This window comes from Mandrillus leucophaeus, unplaced genomic scaffold (assembly GCF_000951045.1).
Source record: "Mandrillus leucophaeus isolate KB7577 unplaced genomic scaffold, Mleu.le_1.0 Scaffold292, whole genome shotgun sequence".
Lineage (NCBI taxonomy): Eukaryota > Metazoa > Chordata > Mammalia > Primates > Cercopithecidae > Mandrillus > Mandrillus leucophaeus.
In genome coordinates, this window is record NW_012103054.1 from 620,920 (window position 1) to 635,689 (window position 14,770).

Here is a 14,770-nt window from a genome sequence, read left to right on the forward strand (position 1 = left end):
AAGCATTTAAGCAGTATTATAAAATCAGAAATGCAGTACCTGTATTATTTTAAGAAGAAGGGATTTCTCTCAGTCAGGTATGATAGTAATCAAAACCCTAAATTATACTAGCTTCTTTTCCCCAAAACGAATTTTTCCACCTTTTTTTTTTTTTTTTTTTTTGAGAATCATTGATCTTCTTCACTCCCAGTAGTAAGTTAAACCTGTACATATACTTAGTATGTGCTATCTATGCTGCTACACACTTTCATAGAGTGGCGAAGAGAATTCAGTGAATCTGAGTCTTCTCTAGGCAAGGCAAAGGTGATTTCTGACTGATAACAAGCAAACTGAAACAGACCAAATTTCTCATGCATTTTGCTTCATGACAAATCTGTTAAAGCATGGTGATTTCTGTTTTGCTTTTTTACTTTTTTGGGTGTCAGTCATCTGTTACCAATGTATTTTTTAACCATGTAAAATCCTAAATAATGACAAACAGGAATATCAGTACTGGTCCATGGATTTAAGAAATTAGGTAAATCAATATGTATCTAAATGGAAAGTACTAGAAATCAGGAACCTGACTGAAGAAGGCACTGTATATTTTCTGATCTTCTTTACCACTTAATATGGTTATCATGTAAAACTGTGGCAAGTGGCCCAATGCTCATAGACAGCTGACAACAAGTAATGGGTATGGAGTGAAGCAGATTGAAACATCATTGTTCAGCTTTCAGAATATTAACATTAATATTTCAAAGTACCGAAAACCCTCTTCTAAATCAGTTTTTTTTTACATTATCAGGAGGATGTTCCATTTAGTAATTTAAATTTGATTTGATTTTCATCACTGCATATATAAGGCAATTTTAAATTAAGCCCACGTCAACCAAGGAAAATTTGCAGTCCTGTGACAGAAAGGAGCCTTGTGCCAGAAAACCAAATCCCTACTCTTTCTCCCATTTCTGCTCAATCACTAGTCTCTAACTTTCATCATTCATCCCTCTCAAGACCTGTGGTATTTCAAAGGATATAACAGCCTCTTAATGCAGCTTAAAAAAAAAAAAAAGTGCAGCATGTGAGAGGAATAGTGGGAGAAATGAAATTTTATTTTCTCATTATCACTGGCTCAAGAGTTAAAGGTTCAGTTATCCTTAATTAAAAAGTATCAGGTACATAGAGAAAAAGCAGTGTGTGTGTGTGTGTGTGTGTGTGTGTGTGAATTATGAGTAACCTGCTAGCCTCACCATTCAAAACTTTGGTTATCTTTAATTTAAAAGTATCAGGTACATAGAGAAAAACCAGTGTGTGTATGTGTATGTGTGTGTGTGTGTGTGTGTATGTATTATAAGTAACCTGCTAGCCTCACCATTCAAAGGTTTGGTTATCTTTAATGTAAAAGAATCAGGTACATAGAGAAAAAGTAGTGTGAGTTTATGAGTATTATGAGTAACCCGCTAGCCTCATCATTCAGGGGTAACATGCTCTGTGTGTGTGTGTGTGTGTGTATATGTGTGTGTATTATGAGTAACCTGCTACCCTCATCATTCAGAGGCAACATGCTGTGTGTGTGTGTGTGTGTGTGTGTGTGTGTGTATTATGAGTAACCTGCTACCCTCATCATTCAGAGGCAACATGCTGTGTGTGTGTATTATGAGTAACCTGCTAGCCTCATCATTTAAGGGCAACACACTGTGTGTGTGTGTGTGTGTGTGTGTGTGTGTGTGTGTGTATTATAGTAACCTGCTAGCCTCATCATTCAGAGACAACACGCTGTGTACCCACATGGCAAGTTTACTTTTTCCAGCTACCTGCAGTCAATAAAATATACAACTGACATTTTTTAACCTTAAAAGAATCATTCTTACATTTAGCACCCACTGGAACCCAAAAGAAACTGACCAATGAATCACTCAAATTCCAGACCTCATAATCAGAGAAAGGAATCCACTGTACCAAGGGAGAAAAAAATAGATTGTAGTTATTTTTAAAAATAATCAAAGGAATAATAGGAAAAGTATCTAAATTCACCAGAAAACAAAAATACTGAACAAATGTACATTACTTTTGCTGTAACCTTAAGTTTTCTAATTTTCTATATTTAAAAAAGCATCTATTCCTTAACTGACACTTACAACTTCCTTTTAGTTATTCTTTCTGCATTTATCAGCCCTTAGAAATCATAAATCATGACACAAAACATGTTACTTTTAAACATAAGTACCTGTCACTTAAGCTAAAGAAGTAGATGCAAATAAGAATAAATGTTTCAAGCCATTCATTTATCTTTAGGAAGTGATTTTTGCCAACATATAAGAAAAACTGTAACATTTACTTTTACCTTACTGTTATCAGCTAACAGAGCGGTGCTCAAGGATGATAACTGCTTCTTACAAAACATGATTTTACCACTGTGACACTATTAGACTCTCTGGCTGTGATTCGCTTTCCATTTAGTCACAGTGTATAGGCTGATCAAACAAGAGTGGCTGTACTCTTCTTGCAGTCATAATTAATGGAAAGTAAGATGAAGCCACATTCATTAAAACCTTCCTCGGATTTTCAAATAGGATACTGGGAAAAATAATCTGAGAATGACCATACAGTACATACGTATTTTGACCGATACTTGGATGACACCAGCAGTTCCTTTCTCAGGTTAAGCAAACAGCATGACCTAGGAAAAGGCATGGTATTTTCAGCTCCATTATGTTTGCAGGTTGATTCCACGCTTCAAAATTTTCAAAGTTAACAACTGTGCTTTCACGTACCCTACATTTATTTTAAAATAGAAGTGTTACATGTGCCATGATTTAGAGTCTAAATGTTAGCTACAAGAAGAGGAATAATCTTAATTTCATACAGAAAATGTATTTCTTTAAAATACCGAGGTATTTAAAAACCATTCTCTCCTAGTATATGTTTAGAATAGAGAATTTTAGAAAATTATTTACTGAAGTTTTTTTTTTTTTTTTCTCTTCTACTACGATCTCCCTGGACTGTAAGCAAATTTATTTTCACTGATCACTAAAATGGAAACATTCTCCTCCAGCCTCTCTGACAAACACTGGACCTAGAATTTCCTCTGAGGTCTTCACACAGGGAGCAACAGTTAACGAAACTGCCGGCCTGTGTATCCCCATTCCCCAATCTTTTGCTAATTGTTCAAATATAATTATATATTTTAAGTGATAAAAATTTCTAATCTCGACAGTGATCTTTTAGTTTAAGAATATCTACCATAGTAGAAAAATCTGCATGTGTAAAGTAATAAAATTTCAGTCATATTCCATTACTCTAAAAAGCACTTTGTAGTCATTTTTTCCGTACCATAATTGAGAGCTTATTTGCCAAAAATCTAATGGATTTTTAAAATTCATCTTAAATCATCCTGGCAAGAACTAGCAGATTTTTGAACAGGGGTGTTTAGACACTTTCTTTCAAAAGATGATGTAAAACTCTGCAAACAGATTGTAAAGGTAACACTAAGATTTACACAGCACACCTTGCTGTATTAGAGATTAAAAGATTAAATCTGTTGGGTTAGGCAATAAGAAACACAATGATCAAATTGTCTAATAAAAATTGCATGCCAAAATACTGAACTGCCAGAAGAAAACTACCAGGAGAAGGGTAAAGATTTAAGTCTTCTCAAGCAAACATAATTAAAACCTATATCCAATGAGACAAACATTTTAGAAAATGCCTCAGACAAGTTTTGAAATGGCAATGCAAAGTATACCTTTGACTTCCAGGTACATGCGCTTTTATTAACAAAGAACTGGCCAGGTGCAGTGGCTCACGCCTGTAATCTCAGCACTTTGGGAGGCCAAGGCAGGCGGATCACCTGAGGTCAGAAGTTCAAGACCAGCCTGGCCAACATGGTGAAACCCCATCTCTACTAAAAATACAAAAATTAGCAGGGCATGGTAGTGGGCACCTGTAATCCCAGCTATTAGGGAGGCTGAGGCAGGAGAGTCACTTGAACCTGGGGGGCAGAAGTTGCAGTGAGTCAAGATCGCGCCATTGCACTCCAGCTTGAGTGACAAGAGTGAAACTCCATCTCAAAAAAAAAAAAGGAATTGCAGTATGGAGAAATACACTGCATGGTAAATTTTTCTAGGCAAATAATTTCCTTCACAAATACGTGTTTTTCATAACAGCATTAAACAATCAAGCAAAAAAAAAAAAACTTAATTGACTTAACCTAATTAGACTATTCCTGACATTTTTTAAATGTTTACATAAATGACCATAAACTATAAATCTAAACAGAATTAGAATCTTCTAATAATGATGCTATTTTCACATTTTCTATTTCTAAATATCATTACTCAGATATCTTTGATATATTCTGGCACAATGACACTTGCATGACTCAAGTATACTTATAGTTTTATTTTATGCTAGGGTTGTAAAGGAACTATTTTTGCAATAATAAATGTTAATAAACAGTATATAAAATATTTACTTCAAATCTACAGAATAAAAAATGTGAAGTACAGCAGTAAGTACTGACAAGGACTTATAGAGAACTTCATGCATCATGACTTAAGGACTTCTTTTTTGCAATGTACAACTGTACGTTACTGTTCTTTTTTTGTTTTGTTTTCTACTTAGGCTTTCTAAGGAATATATTTTTAAAAAAACAAATTCTCACAGAATCATAAAGATACTACATTGATGTTGTCATGATATCACTTCTCTACAAGTGTTAATTCTTAAAATTCTGTGGAACAGTTCAAAGGGGTCTCTTCATACTACATTAGGAATTGAAACTATTGTTTCACTCTAATAACTGGAATCATCTGGTTGGTTTTAAATCAAGAGTTCTTGTAGAAGGAGTTAGGCATTTGCACAGTTGTAAAAACTACTTGCAAACCTTGCTCACATTAAAGAGTATCTTATCAGGTTTGGTTTGTTTGTTTTTTAAGCGACAGGATCTTGCTATATTGCCCAGGCTTCTAGCCTCAAGCAATCCTCCAGGTTCAGGCAGCCAAAATGCTAGGATTATAGGCATGAGCCACCACACCTGGCTGGTGTTTCTATTAAAAGGAAAACCAAAAGTTAAAGAAGAATTATTAATACAAACAGTTTAATAAATAAAAATGCTGACATACCCAACTTCTAATAAGAGTGAACTCCCTCCAAAAAAGTTTTGGCAGTTTCTCAGTTACTGCCTATTTAATAGGCAGTAATACTTACATAATAAATAATACCATTTCTTTTTAAAAGACACCAGTGAATACACAGTTTTCATAGGAAGCATAGCTTTACCAGTGAATACATAGTTTTCACAGTAAACAGCTATGCATAAAAAATAATTTCATAAAGGTAACTACAAATGCTAAAATTACAATTAAGCCAGATAATCATTAAGCATGTTAAGTTTACTACCGAAGACGGCAGCATACCTCTTGAGGCTCAGATGTATTCCTAAACCCAGGGAATTGGTAAAAATTAAAATTAAAAAAAAGACTAGGTCATCTACACTATTCTGATACAGAATGGTTCCCAATAGTATGTGACTTAATTTTAACTCATCCAGTTTAAAATATTCTTGGTAGTAGCAGATTCCTATTGCTTAGAAGCCTATTCACAGACTAGTTGGTATTGATATAATACTGTGGTTAATTGTACCTTCTAGATTTGGGAAACCAGGCTGCTCTGCACCAATTCTGTAAACCTAATTAGATAATGTAAAGTTAATTTTTTCCTCAAGTTTCAGCGTACCAGTTCTTGTATTCAGTGAAGTGAATCAGGTCTCCCTGTCGACATGTTTAAATGCTTCTTGGGAGTAATGCTTGAAAATGCTACACAGGCTGGGGAGCCCAGAAGGGAATTTATAATGGTGCAGAAATGAGAACATTTCTCATCTGGAAATATTCAGGATTCTTAGCAAATGAAGCAACTGAAAGTTAGCTCTTCCCTCTCCAAAAAGATGTAGACTCTGGGTGACTGCAGTTCAAGTTGTCTCAGTGTTGCTTTCAGGATCACAGGGCTGAACTAGAATTTAATGATAAACCTCATTTTTAAAAACTAAGAATATTGAAATGCTGAGCATACGTTTTCTCTATGCTGAGAATAGCACAGTTTTGCTGTTCTGTTTTTTTTTAATATACTTCAGTCAAATTAATGTACTAAAAACTAAAAATTGTCTAATGTTCTCAGAATAAAATTTATTTCCAATTTTAAATATTAAATTGTTTTTCTAGTCACAGCTTTTCAAATCACTGGATTTTAGATGAGTAAAAAATGACTAGTAAGTGTTGCAGTATCTAGCTTACATAGTATTATATAGGATCACAACTAAAATATATATACATAGGTGTCTGCACACACACACATACACACACACACAGTTGTGGGTAGGGAGAGGTGGAAAGGCACATAAAGTTATGGTAGCCCAGATATAACCAAAAATGGGTTAAGTTCCTCTTCGATAGTTAGAGTTCTCTAATAAAATTTTTTCTCTATTTGTATTTTCCCATAGTGAAGATGACTCTTCATGACCTGAACTTCTTTATCATCTGAACCAGTTTTCCTGGACCACAATATTCACTGAGATGCCAATGATGATGCTGCTGTGGTCCCTCTCTAGACCAAAGTACTACTGGTTAGCTTAGCAGGCAGGTAACGCTTCCACAGCCACTTGTTTCAGCTTTCATTCTAGTCAGTTCTCAAATATTGTAACATTTGAATTTGTTGATGGCCCTGCCCTTAAAGAAATTATTTTTGCTCTCGGTTAGGCAATATTGTCTAAGTCATTTTACTTCTGTCTATGTCTTCTTTCATCTCTCCCCACCAACCCCCTAGAGCCTAAAAGAAGGCATTTTCCATGTTTCTTTCTTAATACACACATTTTTCTCCTCCATCCACACAGGCTCCTTTAACTTACCAATCCGCTCCCTGAGCTTCAGACACCACCCTCTGGCCAATGAAATGCATCCACTTCTGATTCCATGCTGCGCTCCATGTACCTGGTTAGACACCTTCGCTCAACTGACCTGTAGTCTATAAAATACTATATGCCAAACCAAACCAAATTTTTCATTTTGCAGCCACCAAATCTATATAACCTCTAGACTGGCACTCCTCAAAAGCATGATCCCTAGACCAGCAGCAGCAGCATCAGCATCCCTGGAGAACTAGTTAGAAATGCAAATTATCTGCTCTATCCTAAATCTACTCAATCAGAAATTCTGGGCATGGGGCCAAGTAATCCGTTTTCTCACACCCTCTAGGTGATTCTGAAGCCTACAGAAGTTCGACAGCCAGTGCTTCAGACAGCTGTATTCCTTCTAAAGGCATCAACATCCTTTCCTTTACCATCAAGAATGATTCCTCCTCCCACTGGGCAATTCTATTATACTTCCATAATCTCTTCCTCTGTATTCAGTTTCTAGGTCCTTCTCCTTAGTTTAGGCTTCATTATATCCTTCAGACATAATTCTTTCCTCACTGAAATCTAGCTTTCACTGTTTCCAGATTATTCCTTATAGCCCAGCTCTGACCATTCCAAGTCTTTCATGGCTCAGATTCTATTTATCTTTCTAGGGTCCTCTCTTCTATTCCACCCCTCTCCAATGCAATTTTCCAGCCATGTGGTCCCCAGGATTGGTCACAGTCATTTATGCTGTTGCACACAGTCTCCTCTGTCCTCGTCTCTCCAGCATGTCTTTTTATAAGACAAGCTCTCTGACAGCATCCAGCCCCATACGCTAGATGCTCCTTTCTCTGTGATCCCACAGCACCCAGTGGACTTAACTAATACAGTTTTTGTCTTACTCACCGCAATTGTTTACTTGTGCATCTGGCCCACAAACTGTGGCCAAAAAGGACTATTATTCATTTTATTTATCTAGGAACATACATTTTAAGCAAGACACCCATATAATTTACCATCCAACCCAGGATATTTCTGAGAGTGAAAGGATAATAATGACTAATGGGCAGCAAATGTAAACTAAAACAAATAATCACCCTAATAACAGACCACAGGAGCCACACACGCCCATCATCTGAGTCCTGACTACATCTTCAAGCTCATCCAGCACTGTACTCCCTCCAAATTCAACAAACTCCAGCCATACTGGCTTCAAACACTCCAGTCTCATTCCATCCTCAGGAATTTTGCACTTCTGTTCCCTCTGCCTGGAATGCTCTTCCCCCAGATTTGCATGATAGTCTTACACTTACTCCTGAAGTCTCTGCTCTGGCCATCGCCTTCCCTGATGTTCCCCGAGTGGTCCCCTCCACCCCATTCTCTCTTTTTTTATTATTATTATTATTTTTTTTTTTTTTTTTTTTTTTTTTTTTTTTTTGAGATGGAGTCTTGCTCTGTTGCCCACGCGGGAGTGCAGTGGCGCGAGCTCCACTTACTGCAACCCCTGCCTCCTGGCTTCAAGCAATTCTCCTGCCTCAGCCTCCTGAGTAGCTGAGATTACAGGTGCATGCCACCATGTCTGGCTAATTTTTGTATTTTTAGTAGAGACAGGGTTTCACCATGTTGGCCACGTTGGTCTCAAACTCCTGACCTCAAGTGATTCGCCTGCCTAGGCCTCCCAAAGTGCTGGGATTACAAGCATGAACCACCGCCTCCCATTCTCTTTCATATTACCAAGTACAGATGCTCCTCGACTTACCGGGGTTACACCCTGCAACAAACCCATTGTAAACTTGAAGAATCATAAGACATCTTAAGTCCAGATGTGCTCAGACTTATGACAGAGTTACACACCGATAAACCCATTGAAAAGTCAAAAACTATAAGCTGAATCATGGTAAGTCAGGGACCATCTACATTGTCTTCAGTGTTTATCTGAAATTACCCTGCTAGCATCTATATATCCACTTTTCAATGAAGTCCATATGTGTACTTGTCTGTGTTGTTAAAAACTGTAGTGCAACATCAGAAAGCACAGCTCTGAAGTTAGAACACCTAAGATTGAATCCTGGCTCTACAATTAATTAAGTGAATAACCTTGGACAAAGAGTGCACCTCTCTATACTGCGACAGCCTCATCTATAAAGCAGGGATTCCCTCAGACTTGCAATAGAGGGTGGTTGTTACAAATAAACGACCAAATACATGTAGAATATTTATTAGGCCCAAAGTAAGGATTCAATATATGTAAACTATTATTGTTGCTGTTATTACTGAAATCTTTAATTTAGTTACTTTTCAGATTGTACATTCATTCTTCAGGAATGAGAATTGAAATTCAAAATATGAACAAAGACAATTATCTAGTTTGAAGCTGAATAATCACAATCATTTTCCTGCATTCAATAGCTACTCAAATCTTGCTGACCAACTTTTTTAATAACTCAAGTTAGAAATTCCACATATTCTGTTTACAGATGGCTCAAGCTCAGAATTTTGCTTTTCATTCATGATGAATTATTTTTCTCTCTTCCTCTTTCTCCAATTTACTATCATCTGATCTAACACAGTTTATACAGAAACCCAAATCATATCTCACACGTTATCTCCCATTCCATGCAACCAGCGTAAGTCACAAAATAGACTGCTGTTCAACAGTTTTCATTCTCTCTTTACTAATAATTGTGCACTCCCCAAAAGGCCATTTTAAGACTTCTCCACCTACTGGTTTGACTGCTGACGAAATATATCCTTGTGACAGTTCTTATATTATTTCTTTACATTGCTACTGGATTAAGGAATAGCTCTCCCCACCCCCAACTAGATTGTGAGAGCAGGAACTCCCACTTCGGGTGTTCTCAGTATTCTTCATGAGGTCTTAGGGAGGGGAGGATGGGGAAGGGGGGGGCAAGCAGATGGTAACAGGGCTGATGCCTGACCTCACACAGACCACTGGATGGGAAACATTTCCACAGAAGTGATAAATACGGCAACTCTTAGGAATTCACCAAACATTTCCGAAATGTTCAGACCTATGTGGGAGACATAAATGGATGTACCTTACTTTAGTTTCTTTTAGCATCTTTCCTGGTGCTAATTTTATAGAAGGCACATATCAAATGTTGAGGAAATACTCAATGAACAGGAAACATGAACCCTGCCTTCAAAGGGCACATGGTCAGTGGTTGGAAGCCTTGTTTGGTTTAGAGGACACTTTAGGAAACACGAAAGCTTCTGATTATCAACCTAGAAAAAAATGCAGATGTATGCAAAAGTTTGCATTAATTTCAGGAAGTCTATAAACCCCAGATTTCTCAGACTTGGTGATGTGAGATTTTTAATCATTATGTGTGGGGAGAGAAGGCGAATGGGAGATTGAAAACAGCAAAGAAAACAAAAACCAATCCTAAGGCGTGTAGCCTGGGAAACTGAGAGAACAGTGACCATTTAAGACACTACACTTTCACTAAGTGATAGCTCCATCCCTAATAGTATAAACAGAGCTTCCATTTGAAATACAATCTCATGTTCAAGGGCAGAATTTTTCAAGTTACAACTGATCATCACTGAGATAAAATGGCTTTGGTAAGGTGGAACTTGACTGCCAGGGTAATCAATTCAGCCACTAATCCTCATTTAAGCTATATTCCTTTCAAACCTGTTAGCTTGCCTATCACATAAAACCTCTTGGCCTAGTAGTTCCTGAGTTAGTCCTACTATGTACACCCTGAACCTAAGTGGCATTAATGACTTGACTAAAGTTGCATTTGCATATCCAGAGAGTCATCAGTTTACACACAGCTTCTCACCAGCACTGAATGTTTTAATGCAGGGGTCCCCAGCCCCGGGTCATGGACAGGTACCTATCCATGGCCTGTTAGGAACCAGGCCGCACAGCAGGAGGTGAGTAGCAGTCTGGCAAGTGAGCATTACCGCCTGAGCTCTGCCTCCTGTCGGATCAGTGGTGGTATTAGATTCTCACAGGAGCATAAACCCTATTGTGAACTGCATGCAAGAGATTCAGATTGCGCACTCCTTATGGGAATCCAATGCCTAATGATCTGAGGTGGCACCGTTTCATCACCAAACCATCCCCCACCCAACCCAATCCCCCCAGTCTGTGGAATAATTGTCTTCAACAAAACCGGTCCCTGGTGCTAAAAAGGTAGGGGACTACTGTTTTAATGGATCTGTCAACATTTCCTTTAAAAACCTTTATTTTCAGAGGCTTATGAGTCAACTGTAGACAGTCACTCAGGACTAAAACCTGGGATAAATCGTGTTAGTCTGAGACGTATTATAATTTATTTAATTAAAGGAGCTTTCTGTGATTTGCAAGTCTAAACAGATAATCTCAATAAATGCTGTCCTTAAAATATCCAGAGGACAAAGACTTAAAAAAAAGGGCTTCCCATAATCATAATACAACACAAGAAAGTATACATTTTGCCTTGAGAACTTTCCATAATGGAACAAATAATCTATCATCCTAGGCCTCCTGACACCTTCGCTACCATATCCAATCGCCAAATCCTGATGCCTTTGCATCTTTAGGAGCTCTTGAATCAATTTATTTTTTTCTATCTCTACCACCACCCTGCCAATCTAAGCAAGGATCATGTCCCACCTGAATAATGACCACCCCCACCAGGACTCCTGCTACCTGTTCTACAGACAAATACGTACTTTCTGTAGGCAGCCTGAGTGCTCTTTTCAAAACACAAATCCACTCTCCCCTACTTAAAATCCTTCAATGGCTTCTCACTGCACTTAAGATCTCCTTAGCGTGGACTACGAGACCCATGCTTTCCTGAGTGGCATCATTCCACTTCTCATGCTCCATGTTCCAACAACATTCATCTCCTAGTTTCTCACTATTTCACCCATGCTACCTCCTGCCTTAGACCTTTGCACAATTGCTCCTTCTCAAGAATGCTGCCACCCACTTCCAGATTAACTACTTTTCTTGAAATGTTCAGATTTTGCCTCAAAAGTCAGAGTAGGCAGCTAGGCAGACATGAGCAGGGCAGGAAAGGCCCCTCACCACCAGGAATGTCAGTGGCCAAAGGGTGATGGTCAGGCAGTTGTTAAACTGTCTCTCTGAAATAATAATTGGTCGCAGCGAACACCATGGAAAGGCAGTCTCCCAATAGACAGAAAACACCTAACGCTGGTTATCAGCAGGTTCCCGCTAAGATCTCAGGAGTTGGGCCAGTGGGCTCCAGCATGTGCACTAAGAGGCAAAATGGCGACTTTTAACTCGTACTTGCCCTTCCTCTAGGAAGGCCCAAATGGTAAGGGAAAAATGCCTCAGGTGAGCATGAGTACAACTTCAGTAAACACACTGCATGCAGCCCCTCCCCGCTGCTGGCAGGCCACTGCCATGCAGACAGACCACACCAAGGGAAGAATCATGGGAGAAGAAACGCAAACCCTGGAATCATGCCAATGCATAAGACCCCCAAGTCCAAGGTGAGAGGAGGTACTTGGATTTCTCAGGTCGCCCACATGGCCCTCTTCAAAGTGTACTTCCTTCCGTTCCTGCTCTAAAGCTTTGTAATACTCTCGCTCCTGCTCAAAAATTTGCCTCGGTCTCTCACGCTGCCTTATGCCCCTCCAATAAATTCTTTCCCACAAGGAGGTAAGAATCGAGTTACTTCAGACCTGTATGGATTTGCTACTGCTAACAGTCATTTCTTCAAGTAAGGCTTTTATGACCAAATTCCTCCATTTTCTTGCCCCCTATGGTTTCACTATGAAAGCAGTAGCATAATTTTTATTTATATATTTATGGAGGTTTGATTGCTGTGTGGTTTTTACAAGATCCATGAGATTCAGGACAAGGAGTATTTCCTTAACAACTAGTACCAAGCCTGGTACATAATAGGCACTCCAAAAATGTTCGAATAAATCAATATTTAAAATCACAGAACAGAATATGATCGGAAAGGTAAGGTCATTTTTCACATCATTCACCTCAGAGAAAGGACAAGCGGCCCAGAGATGGGAAGGAAGAAAGAAACATGTTTCTTTTGTCTTGACTCCACAGGTGGACAGACCTAAAACAAGGAAATAGTGCAGATGAGGGAGGACCATCTCAAGTCGTCAAGGCTGTAACAGAATTTGGTGTCTTAAATATTCATAGTTCAAGACAAAAACTGGCAGAGGGTGAATGGAGCCACAAGTACAAGCTTGCTGGAGTAGAGGCAGAACCCACACCTGGTAAACTGGATCGTTCAGGCCATTTAAAGGGATCCAAAAAAGTCCATGTGTAGATCAGCATTAAAGAGAAGCAGAGATCTCACAATGGGTGGAATATTTGCAATAATCATCGAAGGAAAAGAACCACAAGGGGGAGGAGAAACTCAGGAGTCACAATCCTCCCTACAGGATTTGTCCTTCTAGCACTGTATCTTAAAAGTTCCTGGGTTAGTCTTTATTAAAGGAAGGTAATAATCCCTTATTTATGCTCTTATTTATAAGTTACACTTTAAATTGCTTGTATTACTATTTACCTGGGAAGCCAATAAAAGGGTCTTTCTTGCTCTTCTGATACCTAAGCATTCTTCTTAATGTTAACTATGTTAAGTCTTTAAAATCTACTTTTTGTCTTTGACGAATGATAGAAATAACACTGGATCCACTGAGAAACTTTATCAAGTACACTGAAACAAACAAAAAAATCAAGATATCATCACCTTCTTTATTATCACCATATAGTATTGAAATGGGCATTATGGCCCATCCTTTATTTGCACTAATAAAATATTCCACGAGTTGGCAAGTGATGCTGATGTTCCGCCACCTCTTTAAAAGACTATCAGAAGGGCGGGACATTCTGAACCTAGCTAGTTTTGTCAGTTTCTCTACCAGAAGATAGGGGGTTAAACATTTCTAGCTACATGTAAAAAGCCATCTGATGACTTAAAACAAATATCTTCAACTGCAGTATTCAGTTATCCTTTGTCAGTAAGTCATATTGAGAGCAAAATCATAAAAAGATCACCATCACTCCATGAGCTGAGAAGCTTAAAACCGCAAACGTACTGAAAAGGAAAACTGATACTTTTTATTATCATCAATTTAGATGACTTAGATGGGAATCTATCCCAGATACTACAAAGGGATTCCACTGCTGTAGAGACTTCAAATACTAAAACTTACAGATTACATCTAATCTCATGATATAGGCAAAGAGCTGATAATGGGATCTCCTCCTAGGATTCTTACTCTTGAAAGGACACCACAAGCCTTTTCGCCCAACTTCCTGATGCTAACTTTCCAGAAGGAAAGTTAATAAACATGACATAGAAGCGATGCTGGTCACATTTACAAAAAGCACTTTACAACAGAGTGAGTGACTCGACTCCCCCGGCAGCCCCGCCGCCTCGGCGGTCGTGAGCCCCTCATACCCTCTCCTACCCGCACTGGCAGCCGGCCCAGTAGGCTGTCCCAGGCTCAGGGAGGAGGAAGCAGGGGGTGCAACGGTTCATCCGGGGGGAAGCAGGTCAGGGTTCCGGACGAGGCCGGTGCGCGCCGCCCGCTACCGGTCAGGGAAGCCGCAGTGGCCTCGATCCCTTCCCCGCGCTGCGCGGCTCCGAGTAACTAATGTTCCGAGGCGCCTGACTAAACCCTCCAAATCCAAGGAATGTCAGCGCTAACACTCGCGCCCTGGGCGGCAGACAAATGCGTCCCAGCGGAGCTGCCGCGAGCTCCGCGCCGCGGCTCCCCTCGGCGTCGGCCTGAGCGGCGGGGTGGCCGGGCGCCGACACAAGTTAGTTTTCCGGCCCGAGCAGCCCTGCCGCAGCCGGGAAAGAGGAACTGCTCCTTGTCCCCCGGACAGCGCCCGAGCGCTGCCAGAGCTGGGGCTTCCCCAGGTGCTGAGGGCGGGGGGCGGACGGC

General features: G+C 39.5%; 1 protein-coding gene across 2 annotated transcripts in view; it reads right to left on the reverse strand.

Annotated features, from left to right (window-relative positions):
* Positions 1 to 14,770, reverse strand: part of GALNT7 (polypeptide N-acetylgalactosaminyltransferase 7) — a 170,390-nt gene that overhangs the window by 154,634 nt on the left and 986 nt on the right. The gene's annotated exons all lie outside the window — the stretch shown is intronic.